Source organism: Staurois parvus, unplaced genomic scaffold, assembly GCF_062004578.1.
Source record: "Staurois parvus isolate SC_StPar_1 unplaced genomic scaffold, SC_StPar_1.0 ptg000274l, whole genome shotgun sequence".
NCBI classification, from domain to species: domain Eukaryota; kingdom Metazoa; phylum Chordata; class Amphibia; order Anura; family Ranidae; genus Staurois; species Staurois parvus.
Window position 1 is genome coordinate 399,722 of NW_028318070.1, and position 16,712 is coordinate 416,433.

General features: G+C 41.4%; 1 protein-coding gene and 1 long non-coding RNA gene across 2 annotated transcripts in view; one reads left to right on the forward strand and one right to left on the reverse strand.

Moving 5' to 3' along the window:
- Positions 1 to 16,712, reverse strand: part of CLMP (CXADR like cell adhesion molecule) — a 121,175-nt gene that overhangs the window by 40,007 nt on the left and 64,456 nt on the right. The window lies entirely within an intron of this gene.
- The window catches only part of LOC149459105 (uncharacterized), a 115,773-nt gene that overhangs the window by 9,316 nt on the left and 89,745 nt on the right, over positions 1 to 16,712 (forward strand). The window contains exon 2 of the long non-coding RNA XR_016313345.1: positions 8,378 to 8,464. This is a non-coding gene — a long non-coding RNA (uncharacterized LOC149459105). The remainder of the gene's footprint in view (positions 1 to 8,377; positions 8,465 to 16,712) is intronic.

Genomic DNA, 16,712 nt, shown 5'->3' on the forward strand with positions numbered 1-16,712 from the left:
TCACTGTGTAAACAAACTGTTAACATCTACCACTTATCTGTCTTCACATTGATTTTTTTTATTTGCGCTCGTTTCTGGTGTCTTTATTGGAGCTTATTGATTTTTGTGCATTATTAGTAGATAATTGGTCCTATTTATCAAAGTGTCTACAAGTGTAACTTTGATCTGTAGTCAGGGCAGCCAATCAGATTCTCATTTCCATATTGCACAGGATGAAAGTGAGAACCTGGGTGCTATTAGCAATCAGAACAGTCCTCATTTTTGTACTGTTTAGTGTGTAGAACCCATTGAATAGGCCCAATAGTAACATTATAGAAGTATAGGAATCCCATTCTCATTGTTGCAGTGCATTAACATAATTCTGGATGAACTATCTACACACCCAATGAACCTAAAAGGCACCTGCACCATTTTGCATGGGAGTACTATATATGTGCATAAGGATGCCTTTCATCATAAATGGCACAGCAATGCACATATATCGATGCATTAAAGAATATGTAAGCCCAACATTACCTATTCCTGATATGTGCCTGCTGTACCATGTATTTGCATGAAAAAGTATCCTGTTCTCTTTGTATTGCTTTTGTGTGAAATCCCTGATGTTCCTGCCAGTCCTTCTGCTTTCCTATTAAAAACTAACTACACTAGGCATGAGAGCTCAGAGTGGTCAGTTCTCTAGCTGTGCTGGGAACTCAGTCTACTCTCCACCAATAATCAGACTTGCCCTGACATGCCCCCTGTGCACAGACATTCACTGGTAAGACCAGTGTACTGCTGTTTCTTTACTCGCACCACTATATGCAGTTAAGAACAGAGGGAATGTGATCACTTATATAAATGGGGTATTTATCTTTTTTTTCATATATATACACACAAATGTTTTAACATTCATTTCAACTGTATAGCTTGTTTTCAACAATATATGTAACTGTCTTAGAATTTTTTTTAGCTAGGCAACTGCTATCCTAATATTATCAATGGTTCCAAGTTAATATTAAGTACTGCAATAGGGAACGGACACAAAAGGATACGCTTAGCCTATTTCCAAATGAGTCCACATTCACACTAGCAATTTAAGCTGGTGCAGAATGCAGAGGCAGAAATCTTCTGATTACTGCTGCGGCTGTCAGTGGCTTGGTGAGGCCACTGGCCCCATTCACTATAATGACAGGTTGCCAGCGGCCGCAGCTATTTGCAGCCCTCTGCACAGCCAGCAATTACCTGTGGTGATTGCTGCTGCATGCACTTTGTGTGGACAGCTGTGAATAGCTGCTGCCTCTGGCGACCTGCCATTGCACCCCAGTCAAATCGATCCTGACTTTGAAATCGTGTGACTTCACTGTAAGTCGCATGATTTCTAAGCTGGGATGTCATTGCGATTTGAGGTGCGATTTGCAAGACATCTGACACAGATGTCTATGCAAACCGCACAAATAGTAGTGCATGCACTACTTTAGAAATCAGCATGGCTTCGACCAAGTCGGAACTGCACTGATATGACCGCTGTAATTGTGGACACTAGGGTGCAACCGGGGTCTTATTGTGAATGGGGCTAATGGCCCCACCTAGCCTCCCACAGCTGCAGCGGAATCAAAAGATTCCTACCACTGCAGTTTGCACTGGTCTAAATTACCGGTGCAAATGTGGTCTAACTGTTATGTCTATTTGGTGCATTTGAAGTCTTATCAGACTAAAGAATGTGAGTATGTGCAAAACATTTTTTTTTCAAACTTAAACCATTAACACCTGCGCTAAAGTGCCTACAACTCCAGCAGCTGTGTCAGGGATCCAGGTATGACCAGAGATGTGTGGACTGACACAGGGAAACGCAGGCTTCAAGTATGGTGTAAAACAATATAATTTATTAAGACTATACAGTACACACAGTGCAAAAACCAAACCTCCAACAAATCACAATATGTGCGGGAACACAGACGCAGTCAGGCAGGCCGGGTCGGTAACTATCGGGCAGACAAGGTACAAAGGAGCAGGCAGGAGAGTGGTCAGGAATAGCCGGGGTCGGTGCAGGCAGAGTTCTAGCAGAGTCACGATCAGGCAGGAAGCAGACAGGATGCAGGTACATGGGCTCATGGGAACAAACACCAAGGCACTGACTGCAGGCCTGGCCATTGCTTAAATACACCTCCTGCAATCAGCCTCAGGTGATAGCTTGACTGCAGGAGTGAGATTCTGGCTGCTGAGAGCACCCGCTGGCCAGCACTAGTACTGCAGCCCACAAGGCAGGTGAGCCCCAGCACCACCTGTGGTGAGTCCATTCCTGACAAGCTGTATGTTACACTATTTGTACTTAAATTAATACTACTCTCAATATACAGTGTTCCTACAGCTATCATATATAAAAATGATATATAAATAAAGTGCAATATTCACAACACAATATAACTGTCCATCAAAGTGCTAGAAATTATCAGTCAAGGTGCAAATATCCTCTTCCATATAGTATATTAGCTTCATTGTGTAAAAGTGCTCCATGCAAATTATGCAAAACAAACATATAGATTGCATCATAAACAGTTCTTTAAATCAGTGATTTGTTCCGTGTTTCACTCCACCCCTGTGTGCCACCACCACCACACTGGAAAACTCACCAGATAACCATTATCTCTCACTTTACAGTAGAGTAGGTCTGTATGCCCATTATCCCCCAATTGAGGATCATATGAATGACATAAGAAGAAGTTACATCCAACACAGTGTATCGAGGCATTTTAAGGAATGCCATGGAAAAGATGTAAGCCAGCTACATTTGTATGCCATTGACAGAGTGAAAGGCCACTGGAGGGGACAAAACTAGACTATTTCTATGTTGGATACGCTATCACCAGGAGGCCTTAACCTCCCTGGCGGTATAATTATTTCAGATTTTTGGTGCTGAAAGCGGTACCATTATTTTGCATGGAAATTTGGCGTTTTATATTGTAGGCTTGTAATTCTTAGGAATAACTCACTGAAATCTGTCCGAACAAGAGTCTAGTAAACATCTCGGGTAGGATAAAACTTGAAACACGAAATCATAAATTATAATTTAATAAATAATCATAAAATATAATAATATAATAATAATAAATTTAATTCAATAATATAATCAAACCAAAAACACTGAAATTTGAAATAGAGCGCCAAGTTCGCACAGCACTGAGCAAAGTCGCAAATTGTTTTCAGTGTCTGATGACGAATTTCCCCCACGAATCATTATCACTCAATTCTGCAAGTGGTTCTGATTTACTATCGCTGTTCTCTAGCCGGTCTAAAACCGATTTTGACCTAAAGGGACGCTTTTTGGACAATATGGACGTTTCTCAGTTTCCAGGCAGAAAGAACAGTAAAAATGCAGGCAGGGCGCCGGACAAAGCACTCGGGACAAAATGTATGTGAAATGGTTTGATACAGGAATGTTATACTATGTGATTTTAGTGAATGTCACTTTTTGTCATTTTCAAATTTCCCGCCGTCCCGACGCTCGCAGGGGACAGAACCCAGAAGACAGGTGCCGGCATCCGGATTACTTTGCTGGGGACACTGCAGGAGGAACATCGCGGGAGCGCAGGACAAGGTAAGAGCAGAAGGGATCACGGAGCAGCGCCGCATGGTATTCCCAAGTGTAGCTCGGGGTTACCGCTTGTGGTACTGAAACTTTACCCCGAGCTACACTCGGGAATACCGCCAGGGAGGCTATACTAGAAATTAATTTAAATTGCTTTATTGCAAAATTTTTATTTCTGGGTATTCTATTTTATTTTATTTTAATTTTACAAAACATTCCTATGTTATATATATTTATATATATATATATATATATATATATATATATATATTCCAATTTTTGGATTGGGAAAGCCACTTATTTGATGTAGATATAAAAAGGCTAAATGTTTGACCAGTGAAATTCAAGAAATAAGTTAAATTATTATAATGATTAACCGATATGCACTGAATAGATGAAATCGGCAGTTAGAAAGTTGAAAAACTTGTCACCATCTTAGAAAATGTATCAGTATTTGTTTATGGAAATAAGAATTGGCAGCAGAATATGAATGCAGTGTGCAATACCTACGCAATGCATACAGAATGAAGTACAGTTTTATACAGAAATTATTATTTTTTTTTCAAAGGAACACATGGTTAAACAAGCATTTTATAAATCATTACCTCAACACACAAATGTGTATGGGCCCCTAATTACCGTTACTGGAATACACCTGTTTACTTTTCATATAAGACTTGCTCATTCTATGCATTAGCGTAAAGATCATAAAATGCTGAAATCTAATTTTTTTTTTAACATGATGTCAGTAAACTCCTTTTGTATTCTGCACCACATATGAATGCGAGGGAATAGTATGAATAGATAACCAGAATGGGTTCACAGCCTACTGCACTCTATAAATCTCTGCTTTGCTTTTCATATTCAACTGTTTTAAACCCTTTGCTCCCTGGTGGCACTCAGCCTTTATTGCACCTCTATAAATTGCCAGTTACATTAATGTTCTATTTCCAGGCTGGAAAAAGGATGGTGAGGATTCACTGAGCGTTCATCCAGAGACTGACAGTGCTCCGATTCTGGGAGCTCAGTACTCAAACTGGTTTGATTTTGTAGATATAACATGGTTTTCCTCAGTAAATCAGCTCTTTACGGTCTACTGTCTCTGTCATATTCTGCTCTGTTCTGGCTTGGGTTATTTATCTGCTCTGTCTGTGTACATCTGTTTTTTTCTACTGCCATGATAGAAAGATACTTAATACTTAACATACAAAATACGTGCATAGGGAAAATTACAGTATACCTTTGATATGCTATCATAGATGTCTGAAGCCGCAGCGTAAGTCAGCTGTGATTGTCATTGGCTTCCAAGTAAACATTATAGCACAGTCGCCCCAGCACGTCTATATCATAACAGTCAGACTAAGATCCTATTTTAAAAAAAATAAATTAAGGTGCGCTTAGCCTTTAAAAGTCGCCCTCTGAAGCCAGATGTAAGTCTTCTGTTGTTCGTTTAAAGCCAGAGTTGGTTTTGATACTCCGATAACACCATCAGGGCCTAAGCGCCCATGCACTGGGGGTACCTTTGCCAGAGGTGTGCTCATAGATGTCCAGGACCAGACAGGAACTCTGCTCTTGTGAAAGTCTAATATTAAAGCAGACCCCTGACTCAGGGATGAGCAGACACCGAATAGAGTGTAAAGCCGACTCTCCTTTTAAGAGTGGTCCTATTGCTGTATTTACAGTGTGATACATGTGTTCCAGACTGAGCTGCTGTACTATACCAGCCAGCGTACCTCCGTTACCTTGCTCCCAGTAATGGAATGAAACCCCACCTGGCACTTAACATGGGTTTCATACATGTCCTGAATTAACTCCTCCTGTACCGTACCTGCTGGCGAGGATCGGAACCCCTTTAACACTGGTCTGCTCCCAGTTCCTATGGCAGATGGACAACTGGCGGGCCTCAAATGGTGCTCCCTTGCTACCAGAGGACATCTCACCTTACCAGGGTACTTTGCCTCAACTTGTTGCTTGTGTCTGGACTTGGTTGTCCTTAGTTACAACCTTGTTCTTCAAGTGCAACGACATTTAGAGTACTGTGAACTTCATACCTCCTAGTGCCAGTACAGACCCAGGTTCTTTGTATATGCGAGCCTTATGATGCACCCCTTTTAGAATAACTTCAGACCAGGCTTAAGTAAGAGAATAACTACCTTTACTGATCTTCTTCTGATAACAGGACAAATCACAAACAGTTCCTTACAACACCCCAACTACAGTGCCTTTAAAAAGTATTCATACCCCTTGAAATTTTTCACATTTTGTCATGTTACAACCAAGAATTTAAATGTATTTTATTGGGATTTTATGTGATAGGCATAATTGCGTAGTGGAAGGAAAATGATAAACGGTTTTCAACATTTTTTACAAATACATATCTGAAAAGTGTGGCGAGCATTTGTATTCAGCCACCTTTACTCTGATACCCCTAACTAAAATCTAATGGAACCAGTTGCCTTCAGAAGTCACCTAATTAGTAAATAGAGTCCCATCTGTGTGTAATTTATTCTCAGTATAAATACAGCTGTTCTGTGAAGCCCTCAGAAGTGTTAGAGAACATTAGTGAACAAACAGCATCATGAAGGCCAAGGAACACAACAGACAGGTCAGGGATAAAGTTGTGGAGAAGTTTAAAGCAGGGTTAGGTTATAAAAAAAAATATCCCAAGCTTTGAACATCTCACAGAGCACTGTTCAATCCTTCATCAGAAAATGGAAAGAGTATGGCACAACTGCAAACCTACCAAGACATGGCCGTCCACCTAAACTGACAGGCTGGGCAAGGAGAGCATTAATCAGGGAAGCAGCAAAGAGGCCCATGGTAACTCTGGAGGAGCTGCAGAGATCCACAGCTCAGATAGAAGAATCTGTCCACAGGATAACTGTTAGTCGTGCACTCCACAAATCTGGCCTTTATGGAAGAGTGGCAAGAAGAAAGAAAGCCATAAGAAGTCCTGTTTTGAAGTTTGCGGGAAGCCATGTGGGGGGTACAGCAAATATGGAAGAAGGTGCTTCGGTCAGATGAGACCAAAATTTAACTTTTTGGCCTAAAAGCAAAATGCTATGTGGGGCAGAAAAATAATACTGGACATCACCCTGAACACACCATTCCCACCGTGAAACATGGTGGTGGCAGCATCATGTTGTGAGGATGCTTTTCTTCAGCAGGGACAGGGAAGCTGGTCAGAGTTGATGGGAAGATGGATGGAGCCAAATACAGAGCAATCTTAAAAGAAACCTGTTAGAGTCTGCAAAAGACTTGAGACCGGGGCAGAGGTTCCCCTTCCAGCAGGACAACGACCCGAAACATCCAGCCAGAGCTACAATGGAATGGTTCAGATCAAAGCATATTCATGGGTTACAATGGTCCAGTCACAGTCCAGACCGATATCCAACTGAGAATCTGTGGCAAGACTTGAAAATTGCTCTTCCCAGACGCTCTCCATCCAATCTGACAGAGCTTGAGCTATTTTGCAAAGAAGAATGGGCAAAAATTTCACTCCCCCCAAAGGTTGTACAAAGTATAGAAAAATGCACGCCACACTCTTCATATATATATTTGTAAAAAATGTTGAGAACCATTTCTCATTTTCCTTCCACTTCACAATTTATGTGCCATTTTGTGTTGGTCTATCACATGAAATCCCAATACAATACATTTACGTTTTTGGTTGTAACATGACAAAATGTGGAAAATTTCAAGGGGTATGAATACTTTTTCAAGGCATTGTAACTGCTAACAGGCCCCGGCATATTGTAAGAATGGAGGTTCGTTATATTTGAGTCCATGGGTGGTAGCATAGTCCATCACAGGTGATATAGTGCATTGTTGGCAGCATCCCAGGATCCTTGGTATTAAAAGGCAGCCTCTGGATAAAGAGTCAGCAGCAGCACAGCACACGGGTACAGCATCCTCCCTGACCCTCCACCAGCCATGATCTCCCTTCATTGTAAAGAGAAGCACAGAGACCCAGTCATGAAATCAGGTCTAAAATAAGGTATTTAATGAAAACCCTTTAGGTTTTATTTAAAAAATGTTATTAGCAGGTTAATGAAGGGTAGAAGGAGGAACTAGAGAAGTAAAAATATGAGATTAAACTTCCGCTTTAATTTTATATGTAATGTGTTGTCACTGATCTCTTCATAAACTAAATCACTATTACTCATAATCAGGGGCAGACTGACCATTTAGAAACTCGGGCACTGCCCGAGGGCCCGGGGTCAGTACTGGGTCCCATGAGATGTCCCTGGTACCTTTTTCATAGGCTTTTTTTGAGTTTGGGGAAGTACACAGGGGCCCCATGATCCCCTATTGCCCGGGGGGCCCCATGAGTTGTCAGTCCGCCCCTGATCATAATACAACCTTGTTTCAAAGACTATAACCTCCAGTCCCTAGACCACTAATGTGTTTCTTGTTGGCCTTGAAATGTATAGTTTGTGTAGCACAATATCATGAAAGAGAAATAGGACTGGCTGTCAGGCACTTCTACTGTAATTTGTTTCTGTAACAACCAAGATATTACTCTTATAAATCCCTTTGATATCCATTGTGATGCTTAGCCTTCTGTAAAACAATAGTAGATATGAACAGATAATAGAAAATTGCATAAAAGCTGTTATGCGCACATCTGAAGAATTCTACTAAAAGATCATGAAAAATGCACTGCAGGTTGAAAAAAAACATTTTTTTATTGTAGCTGTGATGTTGCTTTGGTGCTTGCTGGCCTGCATTCATTTGCAGAAGCACACTGTGTTCTGTGAAACCCATTTAAATAAAGAGGAAATTATAATGGTTTGTTTTCTTTTACAGCCAATCACATAGCAGCAACTCAGTGCATTTAGGCATCAAGATGTGGTGAAGATGACTTGCTGAAGTTCACAATGAGCATTAGAATGGGTAAGAAAGGGGATTTAAGTGACTTTGAATGTTTCATGGTTGTTGGTGTCAGACAGGCTGGTCTGAGTATTTCAAAAACTGCTGATCTATTAGGATTTTCACACACAACCATCTCTAGGGTTTACAGAGAATGGTCTGAAAAAAGAAAATATACAGTTAGCAGCAGTTGTGTGGATGAAAATGGTTTGTTGATGTCAGAGGATAGAGGAAAATGGGCAGACTGGTTGCTGTGACATTCTGATGGTAGGGTCAGAATTTGGCATAAACAACATGAAAGCATGGATCCATCCTGCCTTGTATCAACGGTTCAGGCTGGTGTTGGTGGTGTAATGGTGTGGGGGAGATTTTCTTGGCACTTGCAAGGTGTACCTAATAAATTGGCCAGTGAGTGTATACTGTATACTAAATATAAATGTGTATATATATATATATATATATATATATATATATATATATATAAAATTAGGGATGCACCAATACCAATTTTCAACTTCTTAACAAGTGATTGAACAGTACTGACTTCATTTTATATCCTTTTCCATCTTTATAAAGTTCTATTGCCTTGTTACGCAGATCTTTTGACAGTTCTTTTCTTCTCCCCATGGCTCAGTATCTAGCCTGTGCAGTGCATCCCCATGAGAGCTACAAACTCATTGACTATTTATACAAAGCCACTAATTGCAATTTAAAAAGCCATAGATGTGGGAAATTAACGTTTAATTGCCAGTTTAACCTGTGGGTGTCAGCTTGTGTGTCTGTACCAAGGCCAACCATTCCAGGGTATGGAAACTTTTGATCTGAGCCATTTGGGAGATTTCTGTTATTATGACTGAAAGTGGCTCTCAAGCCTTAAGGTTTTTCACCTTAAAGCAGAGTTCCACCCAAATGTTGAAGCTTGGCTTGTTTGTCTCCTCCCCCCCTCCACTTTTTTTTGGGGGGGGGACCAGATACCTAGTTCTGACAGGAACCCATTCCCACTTCTGGCTCAGTTTGCCGCGGCGAAATGAGCCAGTGGTCTGCCTCCCCCCCTTCCTTCCGTTACTTCTGCGTCACTTCACAGGTCCCAGACAACTGCTGGACCAAACAGACTGCGCAGCGTGACTTGTACATGCACAGTGGGCACCCGGCTGTGAAGCCGCAAGCTGTAACAGCCTAGTGCCCACAGTTGAGACGCCGGTGCTGGGGAGAGAAGAGAAAGAGAAGGGATTCGCAGGTGAGCAGATCGCTGGACCCTGGGACAGGTGAGTGTGTGTTTATAAAAAGTCAGCAGCTACAGTTTTTGTAGCTGCTGAATTTTAATAAACACAAAAATGACTGAAACTCTGCTTTAATGCGTTCTATCAGGGCTACTCTGTGCAAAACCATGCCACAGAGCAGGTATGACATGCTTGGTATTTAAAAAAAAAAATAAACAAAGCTTTAATGTTGCTTTAAAAAGGAGTAAAAAATAATGATAGTGATAGTAAATGGCTTCATGTGATCACTATCCCTAAATAAAAGACAGTTTTTTGGCATGATCCGTCATACAGTATTTTCAATATCAATGCTAAAATTTCACAATTTTGCCAGGGTATGCAAACTTTTAAGTACAACTATATGTATAATATGACACTGGATTCACAGAGCATTATTGGTCCTCTAACAAAGAATCATTGCAGCAGCTGATCTCTTTCAGTTAATTTCGAGGAATTAACAAAGAGTGGCTCAGGTTTTATGCCTGCACAACTCTTCTGAGCTGAGAAAGGCTTGCTCCTAGTTAACAAAAGGGGTGCAGGCTCAGCTTGTGCAGGGGCAGAGAGAGGCATGTGAGCTGTCTGCTGACAGTTCATATTCTGTACACCAGATAAAGCCTGGTGGGAATCTCCAGCAATTTTCTATTTTGACAACTGCAGCAATCCGTTTGTTAATTAAGTGCAGGCCCTGCACCAGTTTCAGTGAAATAGAAACTGGTGCAGGTGGCACAGATAGACCTGGAATATTTGGGTTTTTTTTTTAATGCGGATCATGCCATTCGTGCCAATTTCTTGTACCATTTATATGATGCAATAAGCTTCCCCCTTATGTCTCTGGTTGAAACCTTAGCTGGAGCCATGTAATAGAAATGGGATGAGTTACTACTCTGACCCTTACTCGTGTGTGTGTGTAGGTTTTGGGTTTAGCTGATGAGAGCTGTAATAGGTTTCCACCTGCTGGGTGTATATGAAAATGCAATCAGTGTCACTGAACTTTTGTAACACATAAAACAGTTCCATTTGATGTGTGAGAACTGGAGAAGTATGGCTTTCTGAGAAAATATTTATACTCCCCTAGGTGGATGCAGCATCAATCCCCCATCTGCTCTACACCAAGAACTAAGTGATCACACATCATTGATCGCTCAATTCTCCCCTCTGCTCTGAGCAGGGAGTAAGTCACCCCCCTCTGCTGTGCCCCTCCAGCGCTCACTGGAGCGCCGGGCTGTGCAGGGAGTGGGAGCTGCTGGCTTAGGGCCTCACTGAGAGGCTGATCCAGGGTTCTGGGTGGATCCCGACTATATGGTCAGAATCTTTTCAGAACCTGGACCAGCTCTGTGATGACAGGCAACAGCAGGCTTTAGCCCACTGTCAGCTGAAAACAGGTCACAGGAGTGGAGGACTAACTGCACTACTATAATCCATAGAAGAAGTATAGCCAAAAAGCTTTGTAATAGTTTCCAGTGTAATCCTTTTATATTATCAGGTTAGGCGTAGGAACACTTTGTAATATTTGTAACAATTTATGGGTACTGGTCAAATTTTTTCCTACCCGAGATTTCTTTGCCAAAATTAATTGAGCAGATGTCTCACTTCCCTTCCCTGACTTTCATTCATGCAGAATGCAATAGGCAGTCTTTATTCCAAAATTAAAAGGGGTAGCATTTTCATTGACCGGTGTAATTATCCTTTCAGTTTTTTGAAGCTTTGCCAGTATAGCAGCAAATATAAAGACTTCCTCTGTGCCCTCTTAATTTCTAATTAATACCTTAATGAGACCCAAGTGAGCAGTATTGTGGGTAAATCAGCTACATGCAGAAACCATTAACTAACCTGATCACTAAAGAATAATTTGGGAAACTGTGATAAGCTGAGGAAATGTTCAGGGGTGGGCAGTATTTTCACGTGGATGTGACACTGCACAACACTCCTCATATGATAAGTATAGAGAGAAACCTGTAGGCTGCCATAGCTGACCTCTCCGTCTAAAAACCATTTTTTACCATTAGCTTCAGAAAACTGTGGAGTCACTGACCCGCAACAGCTATTGAAATTACTGCATACTTGCTCTGGTCAGCTACTTAAAATAGTAATAAACGCAAAAGCAAAAATTTGGTGTATTGCAGCTTACCATTTCTTAGATGTGATGGCTGCATGTATTTTCTTGTTTAGGTTTTCTTTCTTTTATTTTCATCTGCTGATCTAGTCGGTTAGTTTTTTTTAAAAGGATTAAAGTGTTACTAAACCCAGGACCCTGCATTCACTATAACTGGTCTCCCACGATAGAACATGGCAATGCAGTTATTTTAGTAAATATAAACTGCTCAATACCTTTCTCATCAGCAGTATATAGCAGTCTTGTGACTTCTATCAGTGTCCAGCTGAGCACTGGTTAAAGCTTGTAGGAGTAGTTTTCATTCTCCCCTGATTGTCCTATGAGGCTGCATAACCCCTTACCCTCTGTCTGGACAGCGCTGATTGATCCTGTGCTGATCACATGCACTGTCCCAAGAAAAAAACCTCTAGCAATACACACCAAACTGAGCATGTGCAGCTTGCCCCCAAGGATCTGTTCTATTAGCATATGGAATGGGGACAGTACAGACTGATTTTACTGTTGTGGGTTTAGTAACACTTTAAGCTCTCTAGCAGAATGTATCAGTTACAGAGATGAGAAAACCACTTGCTGATAGGGGTGCTTACATGATCAGCTTTTATTTATTTCTGTAAAACTTTTATCCCAAAAAGAAAAACAACTGTTTTCTGCAACTGATTATAAAGCGTGAGCTGGAGTTTGGCTTCAATTTGTTAGTGTATCTAAATCCACTGGTACATCAAACAATCCCTTCCCCACATACTGACAATGCTGCTATCCAAAGGTGCTCCTGTGCTCTTTCATCCAGAGTGGGGGAGCTTTAATACAGTACAAGAGGTGTGGTAATGGCCAGATCACCAGGTGAAAACAGAGGGGAAAATAGCCAAAAGAAAGAAAACGAATGCAGCCATCACATCTAATGATTGTTAAGCTGCCATATATTACAGTTTTTGTTTTGGATTTAATACTGCTCAAAAGCTGAACTTTGGTTGAGCCCTCCACCACTACATTATTTTATGCTGTAATCTTTAAGTTCTTTCTTTTTTCCTTGGTGATGTGGTCATTCCTCCCAGGCTGAGCGATGTTCACTGTAGTGCCACTCAGTCCAGGAGTACTCTGAGCCCAAGATGTATGATGCTGTCACCTGGGAGCTGGGTCCATGACTGACTAGGCTCACTGAATAATGGGTTGAATAATGCTGGCAGTTGTTCAACCTGGAAAACCTGTGATATCTTCTGGCGTAAGAGAATTGCCACAGAGGACAGCTCCAGAATAAAAGTTAATATTGTAGCAAAAGCTGCTTTTTTATTTTTTTCTGTTCCTGGGCATCTTTTTGCTGAGAGTCCTGCCTTAAAGTATAACTAATGGCAAAACGTTTTTTTAAGTTTTGGATAGAGTGGAGCGGGTTTACAACCCCTGTCAGTTTTCTGTTGCTGTCTGTGCCCCTGTTAGCCACTTGCCCTTCAGAGGATTTACCCCCCTTCCTGACCAGGCCATTTTTTGCGATACAGCGCTGCGTTACTTTAACTGACAATTGTGCGGTCATGCAACGTTGCATATTAATTAAATTGATGTCCTTTTTTTCCACAAATAGAGCTTTCTTTTGGTGGTATTTGATCACCTGCGCAGTTTTAATTTTTTGCGCTATAAGCTAAAAAAAGACTGCCAAGTTTGAAAAAAATATATATATTTTTGACTTTTTGCTATTAAATATGTCCAATAAAATTTTTTTTATCAAATTTCGTTATAAATTGTCATTGCTGAAAAAAATCGCAATACGTGTAAATTAATTGATTTACGTGAAAGTTATAGTGTCTACAAATGGCAATATATATACTGGAATTATATATACTGAAAAGTGACTAACTGCCACTGACATCCCCAGTGACACTAATACAGTGATCAGTGCTAATAAAAAGTACTGACACTGTACTAATGACACTGGGCAGGAAGGGGTTAACATCTTGGGGTGATCAAAGGGTTAACTGTGTGCTGTGTGTTTTACTATGTGTGCTGTTTTACTAGGGAAACAAGCTGCTTTGTATTGCTCTTCTGTGCAGAGCAATACAAAACAGCCTGCTCCTGCTGGCAGGGGAGAGATCTATATTGTTTACATACAGACCTCTCCCCTGTCAGCTCCGCTGACGATCAACAGCACGCACTTGCCCCCCCCGAAATACAAATTCACGTATATATACGTGATTTTGACCGTACGTCTGCTATAGGGCAGTTGGGAAGCGGTTAAGGAGATTCACCCTCTCTATTTGTCCTGTTTAGCATTATTATTGAATGTGATTTTGAGGGAAAGGGATTTTCGATAACAAAAACACGTTGTTTTTTTTTTTTTAAATCATGCTGCAAAACAGCACAGAGATGTGAACACATCTTTTTGTTAACATTAGAACTATGTGCACATGAATATTACTGTGTTGCAGTGCTTATGTTGCAACTAGACAGTGTGAACAGGCCCTTAAAACGATAACAAGGGCCCAGTTTTCTTTTTTGTCATACTTACCTGCTCTGTGTAATGGTTTTGCACAGAGCAACCCGGATCCTCCTCTTCCAGGGTCCCCCTGCCGGCGCTCCTGGGTCCTTGCTCCTGTTGGGTGCCCCCAGAGCAAGCAGCTTGCTATGGGAGCACCTGAGCAGATGTGTTCCTGGCCCGCTGCTGTGTATCTATTGACACACACAGCCGTGGCTTGACCCCACCTCCTCTCTCCTCATTGACTCACTGGTTGTGATTGACAGCAGCAGGAGCCATTGGCTCCTGCCGCTGTCTCAGCCATTGAGGAGGGAGAGTCCCCGGCAAACCGAGAGTCTCGTGGACATCGCTGGGTCGCGATGGGACTCGTGTGAGTATTGGGGGGGGGGGGGGGGGCTGGGGGACTGCTGCACACAGAAGGTTTTTAACCTTCATGCATACTGTAGAGCAGGGGTAGACTGACAACTCATGGGGCCCCCGGGCAATAGGGGATCATGGGGCCCCTGTGTCCTTGCCCAAACTCAAATAAGCCTATGAAAAAGGTACCAGGGGCATCTCATGGGGCCCCCTACTGACCCTGGGCCCCTGGGCAGTGCCCGAGTTTCCAAATGGTCAGTCCGCCCCTGCTGTAGAGTGTATGAAGTTAAAAAACTTGGAGCCTTTAGAACCACTTTAATGTAAGTATACCTTGAGTTCAATTAAACTGCCAATGGCTGCTGCCTAGGTGCTTCGTTATAAATTGCCCTTGCAATGTATTAAAGCTTGCAACAAATGAATATTAATTAGAATTCCTCTAGTAAATTGAGATGACAGCATAATGTTGTTGTGGATAATTAGTTTGTCTCCCCGAGGAGTGTCCTCTTTCTGCAATTTTTACAAAACTCCATTTCTCAAACAGCTGCTTCTCATCAGCCTTCTTTGAAATTCAGGGTCAAGAGATGAAAGGTCACCTGCTCCCACGAGCCGAAGAGATCCCCAGTGCGTGCAGCCTGCAGCCAGCATGCAGCCCGACTCACTAGCTCATCTCCCAAGGGAAGCTGGTCCTTATATCAAAAACAATGTTCAGTCAAACTGCACACATCCAGGGAGACAAACTGTTTCCTCATATGTGCCTCTCCGAAGAGAATTGTGTAAACAAGCCCAGTCCTTTCCAACCACCACTAGTCAGGAATGTTTGTCTCTTTCCAATATTTTCTTGACGCCTTCCTACACTTCCCAAGTGGAATCCACTCATAGCAAAGAGCAGATTGAAAATAGTCATATGGGAAGGATTTGACTTACTCTTTTAGGGAATTTCAGATTGCAACATTTAATGTATATCGTCATGATGTTATAAAGAGTTCTTAACCACTTCCCGACTGGCCGTTGCATATAAACGGCCGGACGGTGGCACTACAGGGTCGGGTGGCCGTTTATAAACGGCCTCCCCGCACCCTGCTGGTGCGCGCTCCCTGGGAGCGCGCAGCACCGCGATCCAGTGCCCGCTGTGTCCTCCGGACACAGTGAAACATCGATCGTCGGACGGGACCTCTGTACGAGGTCCCGATCATGTGATCACTGATTGGCCAATCAGTGATCACATGCAAAGTAGTAAGCAAGATGTCACTTGTGACATCATTGCTTACTACGTGTGAAATCTGAATGATCACAGAGGTCACATGGTACAAGGCTATTCACAACAGCCTTGTACCATGTGACAAGCTGTGGCCAATCACAGCTCACTCAGTACTTCTCAATGAGTGCAAGAATGCAGACAGAGAGAAAGAGAAATGATTGCTTTTACATCCTATATGGGTGTAAAAGCAATCAGTGTAAAAAAAAAAAAACAAATCTTCATCACCCCCCACAAGTAGTACAGTGTCACCATGGTGACGCTGTACTGCTAGGGTGACAGTATGTAAAAAATAAAATAAAATTAATAATATAAAAAAATAAAATAAAAATGTAAAGAAAAATGTTTAAAAATTATAATTTTTGGTTATAAACTAATTTGGATTTTTTTTTTTACTAAAAAGATAACGGAATAAATTTTGGCCAAGATTTATGATGAAATATTATTTATTTGCAAAATTTTATTTAAAAAACCCTTTTTTTCAAAATTTTTGGACATTTTTATTTATATAGCAAAAAAAATAAAAATCCCAGCGGTGAATAAATACCACCAAAATAAAGCTTTATCTGTCTTAAAAAAATGGTAAAAAATTTATTTGGGTACAGTGTTGCATGACTGCGCAATTGTCATTCAAATTGTAATAGTGCTGAAAGCTGAAAATTGCCCTGGTCAGGAAGTGGGTAAAAGTGTCCGGTCTGGAAGTGGTTAATTGTTTATGTGGCATTGCGCCTTAAAATTTACTGTATGCATCCACTATATCTGTAATGATTTTTGTGACATGAGGCACAGCATATAACCATTTCAATACTGAAAAATGTAATTATGTT